At 39.6% G+C, this 14,288-nt stretch overlaps 1 non-coding gene across 1 annotated transcript; it reads right to left on the reverse strand.

Annotated features, from left to right (window-relative positions):
- Window positions 1-11,279: 11,279 nt before the first annotated feature.
- TRNAS-GGA (transfer RNA serine (anticodon GGA)) lies at window positions 11,280-11,351 on the reverse strand. Its single transcript has one exon. It is a non-coding gene; the product is annotated as a tRNA-Ser (tRNA).
- Window positions 11,352-14,288: the final 2,937 nt, after the last annotated feature.

Below are 14,288 nucleotides of genomic sequence, written 5' to 3' on the forward strand. Positions count from 1 at the left end.
CCAAGCCTTCCTGTCCATCACCAACTCCCAGAGCTTGCTCAAACTCATGTCCATCAAGTTGATGATGTCAACAATCTCATCCTCCGTCGTCCCCTTCTCCTCCTGCCTTCAATCTTTCCCAGCATCAGGGTCTTTTCCAATGAGTCAGTTCTTCCCATTAGATGGCCAAAGTATTGGAGTTTCAGCATCAGTCCATCCAATGAATATTCAGGACTGATTTCCTTTAGGATGGACTGGTTGGATCTCCTTGCAGTCCAAGGGACTCGCAAGAGACTTCTCCAACACCACAGTTCAAAAGCATTAATTCTTTGGTGCTCGTCCTTCTTTATGGTCCAACTCTCACATCCATACATGACTACTGGAAAAACCATAGTCTTGACTAGACAGACCTTTGTTGGCAAAGTAATGTCTCTGCTTTTGAATATGCTATCTAGGTTGGTCAACTTTCCTTCCAAAAGCAAGCATCTTTTAATTTCATGGCTGCAGTCACCATCTGCAGTGATTTTGGAGCCCAAGAAAATAAAGTCTGTCACTCTTTCCATTGTTTCCCCATCTATTTCCCATGAAGTGGTGGGACCGATGCCATGATCTTAGCTCTTTGAATGTTGAGTTTTAAGTCAGCTTTTTCACTCTCCTCTTTTCATTTTCATCAAGAGGCTCTTCAGTCTTCTTCGCTTCCTGGCATAAGGGTGGTATCTTCTGCACATCTGAGGTTATTGACATTTCTGCTGGAAATCTAGATTCTGGTTTGTGCTACATCCAGCCCAGCATTTCTCATGATGTACTCTGCATATAAGTTAAATAAGCAGGGTGACAATATACAGCTTTGACATACTCCTTTCCCAATTTGGAGCCAATACATTGTTTCATGTCAGGTTCTAACTGTTGTTTCTTGAGCTGCATACAGATTTCTCTGGAGGCAGGTAAGGTGGTCTGGTATCCCCATCTCTTGAAGAATTTTCCACAGTTTATTGTGATCCTAAAGCAGAAATAGATGTTTTTCTGGAAATCTCTTGCTTTTTCAATGATCCAGCAGATGTTGGCAATTTGATCTCTGGTTCCTCTGCCTTTTCTAAAACCAGCTTGAACATCTGGAAGTTCACGGTTCACATACTATTGAAGCCTGGCTTGGAGAATTTTGAGCATTACTTTGCTAGCACATGAGATGAGTGCAATTGTGCAGTAGTTTGAACCATTTTTGGCATTGCCTTTCTTTGCAATTGGAATTAAAAATTACCTTTTCCAGTCCTGTGGCCACTGGAGTTTTCCAAATTTGTTGGCATATTGAGGGTAACACTTTCACAGCATCATCTTTTAGGATTTGAAATAGCTCAACTGGAATTCCATCACCTCCACTAGCTTTATTCATAGTGATGCTTCCTAAGTCCCACTTGACTTCACATTCTAGGATGTCTGGATCTAGGTGAGTGATCACACCATCGTGGTTATCTGGGTAATGAAGATCTTTTTTGTGTAGTTCTTCTGTGTATTCTTTCTACCTCTTCTTAATATCTTCTGCTTCTGTTAGGTCCATACAATCTCTGTTCTTTATTGTGTCCATCTTTTCATGAAATGTTCCCTTTGTATTTCTAATATTCTTGAAGACAGCTCTAGTCTTTCCCATTCTATTGTTTTCCTCTATTTCTTTGCACTGATCACTGAGGAAGGCTTTCTTATCTCTCCTTGCTATTCTTTGGAACTCTGCATTCAAATGGGTATATCTTTCCCTTTCTCCTTTGCTTTTAGCCTCTCTTCTTTTCTCAGCTATTTCTAAGTCCTCCTCAGACAATTATTTTGCCTTTTTACATTTCTTTGTCTTGGGTATGGTATTGATCACTGCCATCTGTACAATGTCACAAACCTCCGTCCATACTTCTGTAGGGAAAATAGATATACCTTCAGTTAAAAATCATGGGCTGAAAGCAAAAGGATGTATACACCTTGCAAATATTAAACTCAAAGCATATTGACTTAAAAGAGCAAACATCTATTTTCCCGTTTCTGTGGGTTGACAGTACTTTCTGTGGGGCTCTCACAAGGTTGAAATCAAGCTTTGGTTGTGGCTGCAGCCATCTCAAAGTTTCCCTGAGAGGTGGATGTTTGTCTAAATTCACTCCTGTGACTGCTGACAGGCCTCAGAAGATCCACTTTAAACTTCACTCATGTGGCTATTGTCAGGAGATAGGTCCTCACTGGCCTTCAAAATTCATGTAAGAAATCATGCCCTTTCTTTATAACACATCTCCTCTATTGATCCTGCAATGTAAACTTGATGTTTCTATGGTGTCTGCATTTATAGCCCATGTCCAATCCCTGGGTCAGGAAGATCTCATGGAGAATGAAATGGCAACCCACTCCAGTATTCCTGACTGGGAAATCCCATGGACAGAGGAGCCAGGCAGGCTACAGTCCATGGGGTCAGAAAGAGTTGGACACGATTTAGCAACTAAACCACAAAACCACCAGTATATTTGATGATATGGCCTCAGGAAAAGCACACTGGCATGTGCAAAACCATCTAGATAGAATACCAGTGTGGAATGAAATATTATAAACTGTACTTAGCTAACCATTCTACAGTCAGTTCATGAAATTTAGAATTTGGGTAGTGACATCTTAACTATCTTAGCATATATTTCAAAGTATACCAAAGGAGTGGATCCTCTTGTCTCTGTATAATTGTGCCCTGAAAGAGAGCTAAGGGGGTCTAGCAATAGAAAAGAAAAGAGTGACTTCTCATCACAACAGCAATAAAGGAACCACCCAAGTCTCAGTTGCTTAGGGAAAATGAAAATCTCTTGAGCAAATTCTCACATACTAGTAATGATTTCTCTATAGCAGAGTTTTTCAACCTGTGCTTATTGACAATTGGAGTTGGGTAATTCTTGGTTGGTGGAGAAGAGGCAGAGACTGTCCTGTGAATTTTAGGAGGTTTAGCATCCATGGCCTCTACCCACATGAGTGAAGTTTAAAGTGAATCTTCTGATGCCTGTCAGCAGTCACAGGAGTGAATCTAGACAAACATCCACTTCTCGGGGAAGCTTTGAGATTGCTGCAGCCACAACCAAAGCCACAACCTCGTGAGACCCCCACAGAAAGTATTGTTAACCCACAGAAACTGGGAAACAGATGCTAGTAGCTACTCTCCTACCTTCACCAACGCCTGCAATTGTGAGAACAAAAAGGGTTTGTAAACATTGCCAAGTGTTCTCTGGGGAGCAAAACCACCTCCCACTGAGAACCAGTTCCCCAGACAGCACTTTTCAGCTGAAGCATATCCGTTACTGCGTACTGAATTCAGTTTAGTGGACACCAAACCAGCATTTTTTAATGAAATTGAATTGAATAGAAAATAACAGACCACATAGTCTCTAGTACATCATGTGTGTACTGTGATGCTATGTAGAAGTCTTTTTCCTCAGCCTCAATTTCTTTCTGCAAAAACACAAATATGCTTATATGCCTATAATATGATGGACATGAAATGCTCCTTTTTAATATTCAGAAAAAAAGTAGTATGCTTGGTTTGAAAACTCTAAAGGAATTGTAGAAACTCTTAAACTTTAGATAAAGAACCCAGATTGAGAGAGTTTCCTGGTGGTCCAGTGGCTAAGAATCCACATTCCAATGCAGGGGATTTGGATTTAATCCCTGGTCCAGGAACTAAGATCCCACAAACCATGGGGCAACTAAGCCAGTACTCGAAATTAGAGAAGCCTCCACACAACTAAAGAAAGCCCACATGAGGCAACAAATAGCCAGCATAGCCAGAGAAGGAAAAAAAAAAAAAAAAACCGATTGGTTTTCTTTCATATCAGAATTAAAAGATTCCTCCAGACTCCTGTCAATACGCTTTTCTTTCTCCTGTTTACTGGTCCTTTCTCTCCCTGATGATGCTCTTTAAATTTTCTACATATATAGTTTCAATAGAATCTTACTCTGGGTTGTGACCCCCCAAAAGCTTGAAAGCACCTGAACCCGAGCACAACTGAGAGCCCTCAACTAGAATGGCTGCTCTGAGGTTATAGAATTTATTTTAGCTGATCTAAGAGTCTATGATCCTGAACCATTGTCCAAACTTGACCCAGCCCCACTATACTCTTCAGAAATATGCTTACGCCTTCCTGTGTTTACCCTTCTTCTCCTACAGTTTTACCTGAACTATTTATCAATATTGCCCATCTTTCAAGGTCTCTCCAATACTCTATGATGTAATACCTGATATTCCAGTACAAAATAATCCCTTTATTATACCTTTGTCCATATTGCAGATGCCCTCTTTTTATTTTTGAAATGACAAAACAAATTACGAAACTGGTCTTAATAGAGCATTAAGATCATTCTGAATTTAAATGCTGGAATCTGAACATAGATGTTAAGGCAACAAGAACCAAACTGATAAAACAGGTTTTCATTATTTTGGTGCACTAGAGTAAAAAAAAAGAAAAAAGAACCCTTCACTAGCTTTTAGGAAATGGTAGATAATCAGGTCAATTTAGTTGTTAGTTGAGACATTGTTGGTCTGTTAAAAAGATAGCCTTAGTATAGATTCCTTACTACTTGATCTTTGATGGGTTAGATAATGTGACTTTATGAGCATATATCTTTTGCTTTCGCATTTCAGACAGTCAATAAAGTTTTGATTTGTGTAACTTCTGAGCAATGTAGATGCCCTCTTAAACGATGTAATTAGGAACCATATTTTTGAGGTTACTATTTAAAAAATTAATGAAAAATGTGACATATCTAAAACATTTTATGGAAATGTAAATAATATAAAGGGCTTCCCTGGTGGCTCAGTTCAGCTCAGTTCAGTGGCTCAGTCGTGTCCGACTCTTTACGACCCTACGAATCACAGCACGCCAGGCCTCCCTGTCCATCACCAACTCCCAGAGTTCACTCAGACTCACATCCATCAAGTCAGTGATGCCATCCAGCCATCTCATCTTCTGTCGTCCCCTTCTCCTCCTGCCCCCAAGCCCTCCTAGTATCAGAGTCTTTTCCAATGAGTCAACTCTTCACATGAGGTGGCCAAAGTACTGGAGTTTCAGCTTTAGCATCATTCCTTCCAAAGAAATCCCAGGGCTGATCTCCTTCAGAATGGACTGGTTGAATCTCCTTGCAGTCCAAGGGACTCTCAAGTGTCTTCTCCAACACCACAGTTCAAAATCATCAATTCCTCAGCGTTCAGCTTTCTTCACAGTCCAACTCTCACATCCATACATGACCACTGGAAAAACCATAGCCTTGACTAGACGGACCTTTGTTGGCAAAGTAAGGTCTCTGCTTTTGAATATGCTATCTAGGTTGGTCATAACTTTTCTTCCAAGGAGTAAGTGTCTTTCAATTTCATGGCTGCTGTCACCATCTTCAGTGATTTTTGAGCCCAGAAAAAGAAAGTCTGACACTGTTTCCACTGTTTCCCCATCTATTTCCCATGAAGTGATAGGACCAGATGCCATGATCTTCATTTTCTGAATGTTGAGCTTTAAGCCAACTTTTTCACTCTCTTCTTTCACTTTCATCAAGAGGCTTTTTAGTTCCTCTTCACTTTCTGCCATAAGGGTGGTGTCATCTGCATATCTGAGGTTACTGATATTTCTCCTGACAATCTTGATTCCAGCTTGTGCTTCTTCCAGCCCAGTGTTTCTCATGATGTACTCTGCATATAAGTTAAATAAGCAGGGTGACAATATACAGCCTTGACGTACTCCTTTCCTATTTGGAACCAGTCTGTTGTTCCATGTCCAGTTCTAACTGTTGCTTCCTGACCTGCGTATAGGTTTCTCAAGAGGCAGGTCAGGTGGTCTGGTATTCCCATCTCTTTAACAATTTTCCACAGTTTTTTGGGATCCACGCAGTCAAAGGCTTTGGCATAGTCAATAAAGCAGAAATAGATGTTTTTCTAGAACTCTCTTGCTTTTTCAATGATCCAGCAGATGTTGGCAGTTTGATCTCTGGTTCCTCTGCCTTTTCTAAAACCAGCTTGAACATCTGGAAGTTCACGGTTCACATATTGCTCAAGCCTGGCTTGGAGAATTTTGAGCATTACTTTACTAGTGTGTGAGGTGAGTGCAATTGTGTGGTAGTTTAAGCATTCTTTGGCATTGCCTTTCTTTGGGATTGGAATGAAAACTGACCTTTTCCAGTCCTGTGGCCACTGCTGAGTTTTCCAAATTTGCTGGCATACTGAGTGCAGCACTTTCACAGCATCATCTTTCAGGATTTGAAATAGCTCCACTGGAATTCCATCACTTCCACTAGCTTTGTTTGTAGTGATGCTTTCTAAGGCCCACTTGACTTCACATTCCAGGATGTCTGGCTCTAGGTGAGTGATCACTCCATCATGATTATCTTGGTCTTGAAAATCTTTTTTGTACAGTTCTTCTGTGTATTCTTGCCATCTCTTCTTAATATCTTCTGCTTCTGTTAGGTCCATACCATTTCTGTCCTTTATCAAGCCCATCGTGGCATGAAATGTTCCCTTGGTATCTCTAATTTTCTTGAAGAGATCTCGAGTCTTTCCCATTCTGTTGTTTTCCTCTATTTCTTTGCATTGATTGCTAAGGAAGCTTTTCTTATCTCTTCTTGCTATTCTTTGGAACTCTGCATTCAGATGCTTATATCTTTCCTTTTCTCCTTTGCTTTTCACTTCTCTTCTTTTCACAGCCATTAGTAAGCCCTCCCCAGACAGCCATTTTGTTTTTTTGCATTTCTTTTCCATGGGGATGGTCTTGATCCCTATCTCCTGTACAATGTCACGAACCTACGTTCATAGTTCATCAGGCACTCTATCTATCAGATCTAGTCCCTTAAATCTACTTCTCACTTCCACTGTATAATCATAAGGGATTTGATTTAGGTCATACCTGAATGGTCTAGTGGTTTTCCCTACTTTCTTCAATTTAAGTCTGAATTTGGCAATAAGGAGTTCATGATCTGAGCCACAGTGAGCTCCAAGTCTTGTTTTTGTTGACTGTATAGAGCTTCTCCATCTTTGGCTGCAAAGAATATAACCAGTCTGATTTCGGTGTTGACCCTCTGGTGATGTCCATGTGTAGAGTCTTCTCTTGTGTTGTTGGAAGAGGGTGTTTGCTATGACCAGTGGATTTTCTTGGCAAAACTCTATTAGTCTTTGCCCTGCTTCATTCTGTATTCCAAGGCCAAATTTGTAGGAAAAGTAGGAAGTCAAGGAACACCTGGAGTAACAGGCAAATTTGGCCCTGGTGGCTCAGACGGTAACAAATTCCCCTGCAATGTGGGAGACCTGGGTTCGATCCCTGCATTGGGAAGATCCCCTGCAGAAGAGAACGGCTACTCACTCCAGTGTTCTGGCCTAGAGAATTCCATGGACTGTATAGTCCATGAGGTCGCAAAGTGTCAAACACAAGTGAGTAGTGTAGATGCCTCTTAAATGGTAATTAGGAACCATACTTTTGAGGTTACTATTAAAAAATTAGTGAAAGACATGACATACCTACTAAAACATTTTGTGGAAATGTAAATAATATAAACATTCATTAATTTGACAGTCTTTTGTTGTAGAAGCCAAGGCTTTTTCTTTGAGCACACATCTGATTCAAGTTCTTTATAGTCAGTTACTATCTCAATTTATTTCTTTAAAATAAGACAAAAGCCTTAAAGATCTTTGTGTTAATAAATCTAAGTGCAGAGTTCTTTAGATTATTTTTTTCCCCACTCTGTGGCAGTTTTCCCCCAATTCAACAAGGTTCTTTTTTAAGCAACTAAACTTTATTCAGTCTGTCTGAAATATTGGACTTAGTTTTCATAAACTGAACCTTGCTACACAACCAGCATAGCTGAGGTATTCTAGCTGTGAGTATTCAGTGGGCCATGGGTATCAGTCAGTATGAGAGGTGTGTGATGAATGGCATGAGAACAAGTATTTGTAAGCAATTACCATCCTCATACTCTCTGGACTCTTACCACCCTATTAATGTCTCAAAGGAGAGGTATGGCTAGAGAAGGAGTAGGGTAAAGTGGTTGCTCACCCTTGAAATCTGTCTCCAAAGTATCACCTTACCAACATTTTTAAATGTAATAACTGTACATTGACCTAAAACTTGGTTAGGCCAGTGTTTCTCAAACTATCTGTTGTGAAGTAACTTTTTAGGAAATTTGCAAATCAATTACAGACTGATACCTTGTAAAATACAATTACCAGAAAAATGAAAGGCCTAAAATACAAACCTAATTATTATATTCAACATACATAAAATTACTGTTAATTCCTATAAATATTTCTTAATCTTTACCCTCAATTTCTGTACTTATCCTAGGACAGTGACAATCTGGGGACAGGTACTGGTCAAAGGACCTCACTTTGAGTAGCCTCAGAATATAATGTCAAGACTGTAGAGAAAGTAATGTTAATTATGCAATTGAAAAATATAAGTGAGACCATGAGATGGGAGTAAAATGGTATTACTTTTTCCATGTCCTCACTCATCTACCAACCAAAAAGTGCAGGTTCTTGCCCATTCTGATACCCCTGTTGGAGCCTGCCAAGTTTTAGCAGGCAAGAGAGTATAGGTTGAGGTGTGCCTTGGATACACCTGAAGGCAACATTGATATTCATTTCAGCTCTTTCTTAAATTCCTACTATCCTGTTCTGCATTACCTACTCCAGAAATTCACCTATTATGCCTGACACACATTAAATAATTACTTCTTTAAAATGTCACTTTGTATAATAGAAACCAAGAGAACTGATAAAAGTAAGCCATGTTTAAAAAACTTTCTTCTTGAAATTAACATGTATTGACCCTTTTGGCAAAAATGTAAATATTGTAAGCATCTTTAAGCCTCTTTTCTTCAACTCTTTTCTCACAGATGGTTTTAAAAAATGACACACAGAGAGTGAAGGTAATGAACTCTGTGTCCAGAAATGAGGAAACATTTACGTAAGAAGCAGTAAGTACCCACAGTGTTTCTAAATTTGAACACATTTGGTATTGGAGAGAGACAGTAATTACATCTACACTTTCAGTAAGTATATTGGATGTGTAGTAAATGTCAAAAGATACAAATAAGTTTCATAATTACAATATTCCACTGGGTTTCAGAGCTTGTAAAGATATTGATTAGGAACTTTCTTCACTATTTTGAGTTTTTTGAAAAGTTTTTGCTCTTTGTTGCTAACGTGCTTTCAGCAGTTACTGAACAATGAATTACTTAAGCTAAATCACTCACATTACAATTATTTCTTTTCTCATAGAATTGTGTAAGCTCCAAGAAGGTAAGGACTTTGTTTTTCTGACTCATTGCTGGATCCTCAGCATTTGTCACAGTTTTTGACACATGGCAAAAGTTCAATAAGTGCTTGTTGAATGAATAATACTGCACAATTTTAATGATATATCTATAATTGTATTTGGAATATAAATTCTTAAAAACAGTGTCTGTGGAGTTTTGGTGTCTATAGAATATCTAACCTTATCACATACCAGCAGGCAATATCACTTGTAGGCAGAGATGAGCTCTTAAATATGTGTGGTGTATATTTCCAAAGAAGGCTAATTTTGAGCCACACAGCTAATTCCTGAACTTGGAGCTGGGAAGAGATATGAACAGCTCCAGCATATCACTCCCAGGGAGATGTCAGTCCCCACTTACTCTATCCTATCAAAATTTAGATATTAAATCTACAGTTTAAAGGTTTCAATATCTCCTAAAACAATGCTTGACAAGCCTGGCATTTTGTTGTTGTTCAATTTCTAGGTCACATCTGACTCTTTGCGACCCCATGGACTGTAGCATGCTAGGCTTCCCTGTCCTTCACTATCTCAGATTGCTCAGATTCATGTCTGTTGAGTCAGTTATGCTATCTAACCATCTCATCATCTGACGCCCTCTTCTCCTCCTGTCCTCAATCTTTCCCAGCATCAGAGTCTTTTCCAATGAGTCGGCTCTTTGCATCAGGTGGCCAAAGTATTGGAGCTTTAGCATTAGTCGTTCCAATGAATATTCAGGGTTGATTTCCTTTAGCATTGACTGGTTTGATCTCCTTGCTATCCAAGGGACTCTCAAGAGTCTTCTCCAGCACCACCATCGCATGGACAGTATGAGAAGGTCTGGAATTTTACAAGAAGCTCTATTTCTACCAGAAGATGAAAGTCTGTAATTAGTGTTGTTGCTATAATCCAGTAGTTCTCTAAGTCCCAAGAGCAGCAGCATTATTATTACATGAGAGCTTGCTGCAAAATTGCTAGGCAAATTCTCAGTCCCCACTCCAGACCTATCTATCTAATCAAGAACTTATGTAATGAGTGGCAGAATCTGTGTTTTAAATCTTCCAGGTGATTCTGATACTCAAGCTGGAGAACCTTTGCCTTAATCCAATATTCTGTAGTCCTGAGGCAGGCGCCACAAGCACCTGCATTTTCAGCCAGCTGCAACCTTTCTCTCCTACATCCACATGTAATTTCAATCAGTTTACCTTAGTGTCTACCCCTTTCAGTGAATCTTAATCCACTTCTCTGAAGGGACTACTAATGTCTTGACCTAAACTACAAATAGAACCTTTAAGAATTAGACAAAGATGCCAACTGAAATGGAACCAGTTACACATAACCAGGACTGTAATGTTAGTCTTCCTATACCAGTTGTAGCTCTTTTTTTCTAGTAGCTTTTAACCTAGACACCACAGATTTTATCTCTTTGCTCAAATATCTAGAAAAAGTGACAAACATGACAGTATTTTTTTTTTTTTTGGTTTTGTACCTATCTTTCTATCCACACTGTTCACTGAACCCCAGGTACACAAGGCATGAACAGAGAAGAAACCTTGAGGAACTGTAGGAACTGCAGACATGTTTATTCTCCCAGGGCTGGTACAGCAGCCACACAGCAGATATGCTGTGTTCTCTCGTGGTTGACCCAGAATACACAGCCATAATGCAGTCATGACACAGATTCAAGGGCTTTTCAGGTGGAGCTTATGTATGCTTACAGAACAAAAGTTGCCCTTGGCCAAATGGATGCATTGTGATCTGCATGTGCAGTGCTGTCAGTGATCTCAGCTGTTACATAATCATGTATTGACAAAACGTGGAGTTACAGCAAAAGGGTGTGGGGTGAGAGAGCCTGACCACTGCCATCTTGGTTAATTTGCTCTTTCCATATAGTGAAAGTGAAGTCACTCAGTCGTGTTTGACTCTTTGTGACCCTATGGACTGAAGCCCACCAGGCTCCTCTGTCCATGGGATTCTCCAGGCAAGAATACTGGAGTGGGTTGCCATTTCCTCCTCCAGAGGATCTTCCCAACCCAGGGATTGAACCTGGGTCTCCTGCAATCCAGGCAGACGCTTTACCCTCTGAGCCACCAGGGAAGCCTTTTCTCAAAAACCATATGAAATGGTGATTTTAGGCATGATTTTAGTTTTGAGAGTCTCTAAAACAAAATATAGGTTTACAAATTGTGCTCTAAGGCAGCTATAGAGAGGTTAAAATATAATGAAGCTACACAGGTTCGATCCCTGGGTCGGGAAGACCCCCTGGAAGAGGGCATGGCAACCCACTTCAGTATTCTTATCTGGAAAATTCCATGAACAGAGGAGCCTGGCAGACTATGGTCCATAGGGTCACAAAGAGTCAGACACAACTGAAGTGACTTAGTATGCATGCACATTCTCCAATAATTACTTTCTTAGTTGTCATATTGTAGAGAAAGAGCAAATTAGCCAAGATGGCATTGTCAGGCTCTCTTGCCCCATGGCCTCTCACTCTTGCCCCATGTTTTGTAAATAATGATTATGTAAGAGCTGAGGTCACTTATAGCACTGCATATGCACGTCATGGGGTACTTGCTTGGACACAGGCTACTTTTGTTATATAAGCTCCACCTGGAAAAGTCCTGGGGGTTGTGTGTGGTATGCCTGTATGAGCTTCACCATGAAGGCCCTGGTTGCTGTTGCATGGGGCCTCACTTGGGCGGCATCATGGTTATGTTATTATATGAGATTATGTTATATAAGATTATATTATGGCTCCTTCATGGCTTTTATGGTTGTTATGGCTGTTCCTACAGCTGCTGCATCAGCCAGGAGAGAGGCTGTGTTATGGCTGCCATGCCAGCAAGGAGAGAATAAATATGTCTGCTGCTCTTACAGCACCTTGAGTCTTCTTCCAGCCTCTTAACTCGTGCCTTGCCTACCCCGGGTTCAGTGAACAGTGTGAATAGTGTAAACAGCAAGACAATTGATATCACAAACAGGATCATCAAGATATATATTATTTAAGCATTAACTCCTAGGACTTCTCAGAAAAGGCACTTCCCAGAGGCTTCTTCCTCTATCCTGTCCAGGTCTACCACAGAAATATAGAATGTATACTAGCAGGATGTATGAATATAAATCACTAAAAAAAAGTAAACCTTATATTTTAAATAGCCAGGAACTACAAACAATAATGTAAATTAGTAGAGACCTTGAATTCTGGGGCTTTCCAGGTGGCACTACTGGTAAAGAACCCACCTGCCAAGGCAGGAGACAGTAAGAGACATGAGTTTGATCATTGGATTGGGAAGCTCCCCTGGAAGAGAGCATGGCAATCCATTCCAGTATTCTTGCCTGGAGAATCCTGTGGACAGAGGAGCCTGGAGGGTTACAGCCCCTAGGGTAGCAAAGAGTTGAACATGACTGAACTGACTTAGCATGCACACACACTTGAATTCTGTGATGTTAAAGAAATTAACAGGATCTAAAAGAAACTGAATTACATGTACATTTAAAATGTCATTTCCATACAAATTGTGAAATTATTTGTTCTAGCTCTGTGAAGAATACTGTTGGTAGCTTGATAGGGATTGCATTGAATCTATAAATTGCTTTGCGTAGTGTACTCATTTTCACTATATTGATTCTTCCAATCCATGAACATGGTATATTTCTCCATCTATTAGTGTCCTCTTTGATTTCTTTCACCAGTGTTTTATAGTTTTCTATATATAGGTCTTTAGTTTCTTTAGGTAGATATATTCCTAAGTATTTTATTCTTTCCGTTGCAATGGTGAATGGAATTGTTTCCTTAAATTCTCTTTCTGTTTTCTCATTATTAGTGTATAGGAATGCAAGGGATTTCTGTGTGTTGATTTTATATCCTGCAACTTTACTATAGTCATTGATTAGTTCTAGTAATTTTCTGGTGGAGTCTTTAGGGTTTTCTATGTAGAGGATCATGTCATCTGCAAATAGTGAGAGTTTTACTTCTTCTTTTCCAATTTGGATTCCTTTTATTTCTTTTTCTGCTCTGATTGCTGTGGCCAAAACTTCCAGAACTATGTTGAATAGTAATGGTGAAAGTGGGCACCCTTGTCTTGTTCCTGACTTTGGAGGAAATGCTTTCAATTTTTCAGTATTCTTCACAGAGCTAGAACAAATAATTTCACAATTTGTATGAAAATGCAAAAAACCTCGAATAGCCAAAGTGATCTTGAGAAAGAAGAATGGAACTGGAGGAATCAACCTACCTGACTTAAGGCTCTACTACAAAGCCACAGTTATCAAGACAGTATGGTACTGGCACAAAGACAGAAATACAGATCAATGGAACAAAATAGAAAGCCCAGAGATAAATCCACACACATATGGACACCTTATCTTTGACAAAGGAGGCAAGAATATACAATGGAGAAAAGACAATCTCTTTAACAAGTGGTGCTGGGAAAACTGGTCAACCACTTGTAAAATAATGAAACTAGAACACTTTCTAACACCATACACAAAAATGAACTCAAAATGGATTAGAGATCTAAACATAAGGTCAGAAACTATAAAACTCCTAGAGGAGAACATAGGCAAAACACTCTCTGACATACATCACAGCAGGATCCTCTATGACCCACCTCCCAGAATATTGGAAATAAAAGCAAAAATAAACAAATGGGACCTAATTAACCTTAAAAGCTTCTGCACATCAAAGGAAACTATCAGCAAGGTGAAAAGGCAGCCTTCAGAATGGGAGAAAATAATAGCAAATGAAGCAACTGACAAACAACTAATCTCAAAAATATACAAGCAACTCCTCCAGCTCAACTCCAGAAAAATAAATGACCCAATCAAAAAATGGGCCAAAGAACTAAATAGACATTTCTCCAAAGAAGACATACAGATGGCTAACAAACACATGAAAAGATGCTCAACATCACTCATTATCAGAGAAATGCAAATCAAGACCACTATGAGGTACCATTGCACACCAGTCAGAATGGCTGCGATCCAAAAGTCTACAAATAATAAATGTTGGAGAGGGTGTGGAGAAAAGGGAAC

This window comes from Bos javanicus, chromosome X, assembly GCF_032452875.1.
Source record: "Bos javanicus breed banteng chromosome X, ARS-OSU_banteng_1.0, whole genome shotgun sequence".
NCBI lineage: Eukaryota > Metazoa > Chordata > Mammalia > Artiodactyla > Bovidae > Bos > Bos javanicus.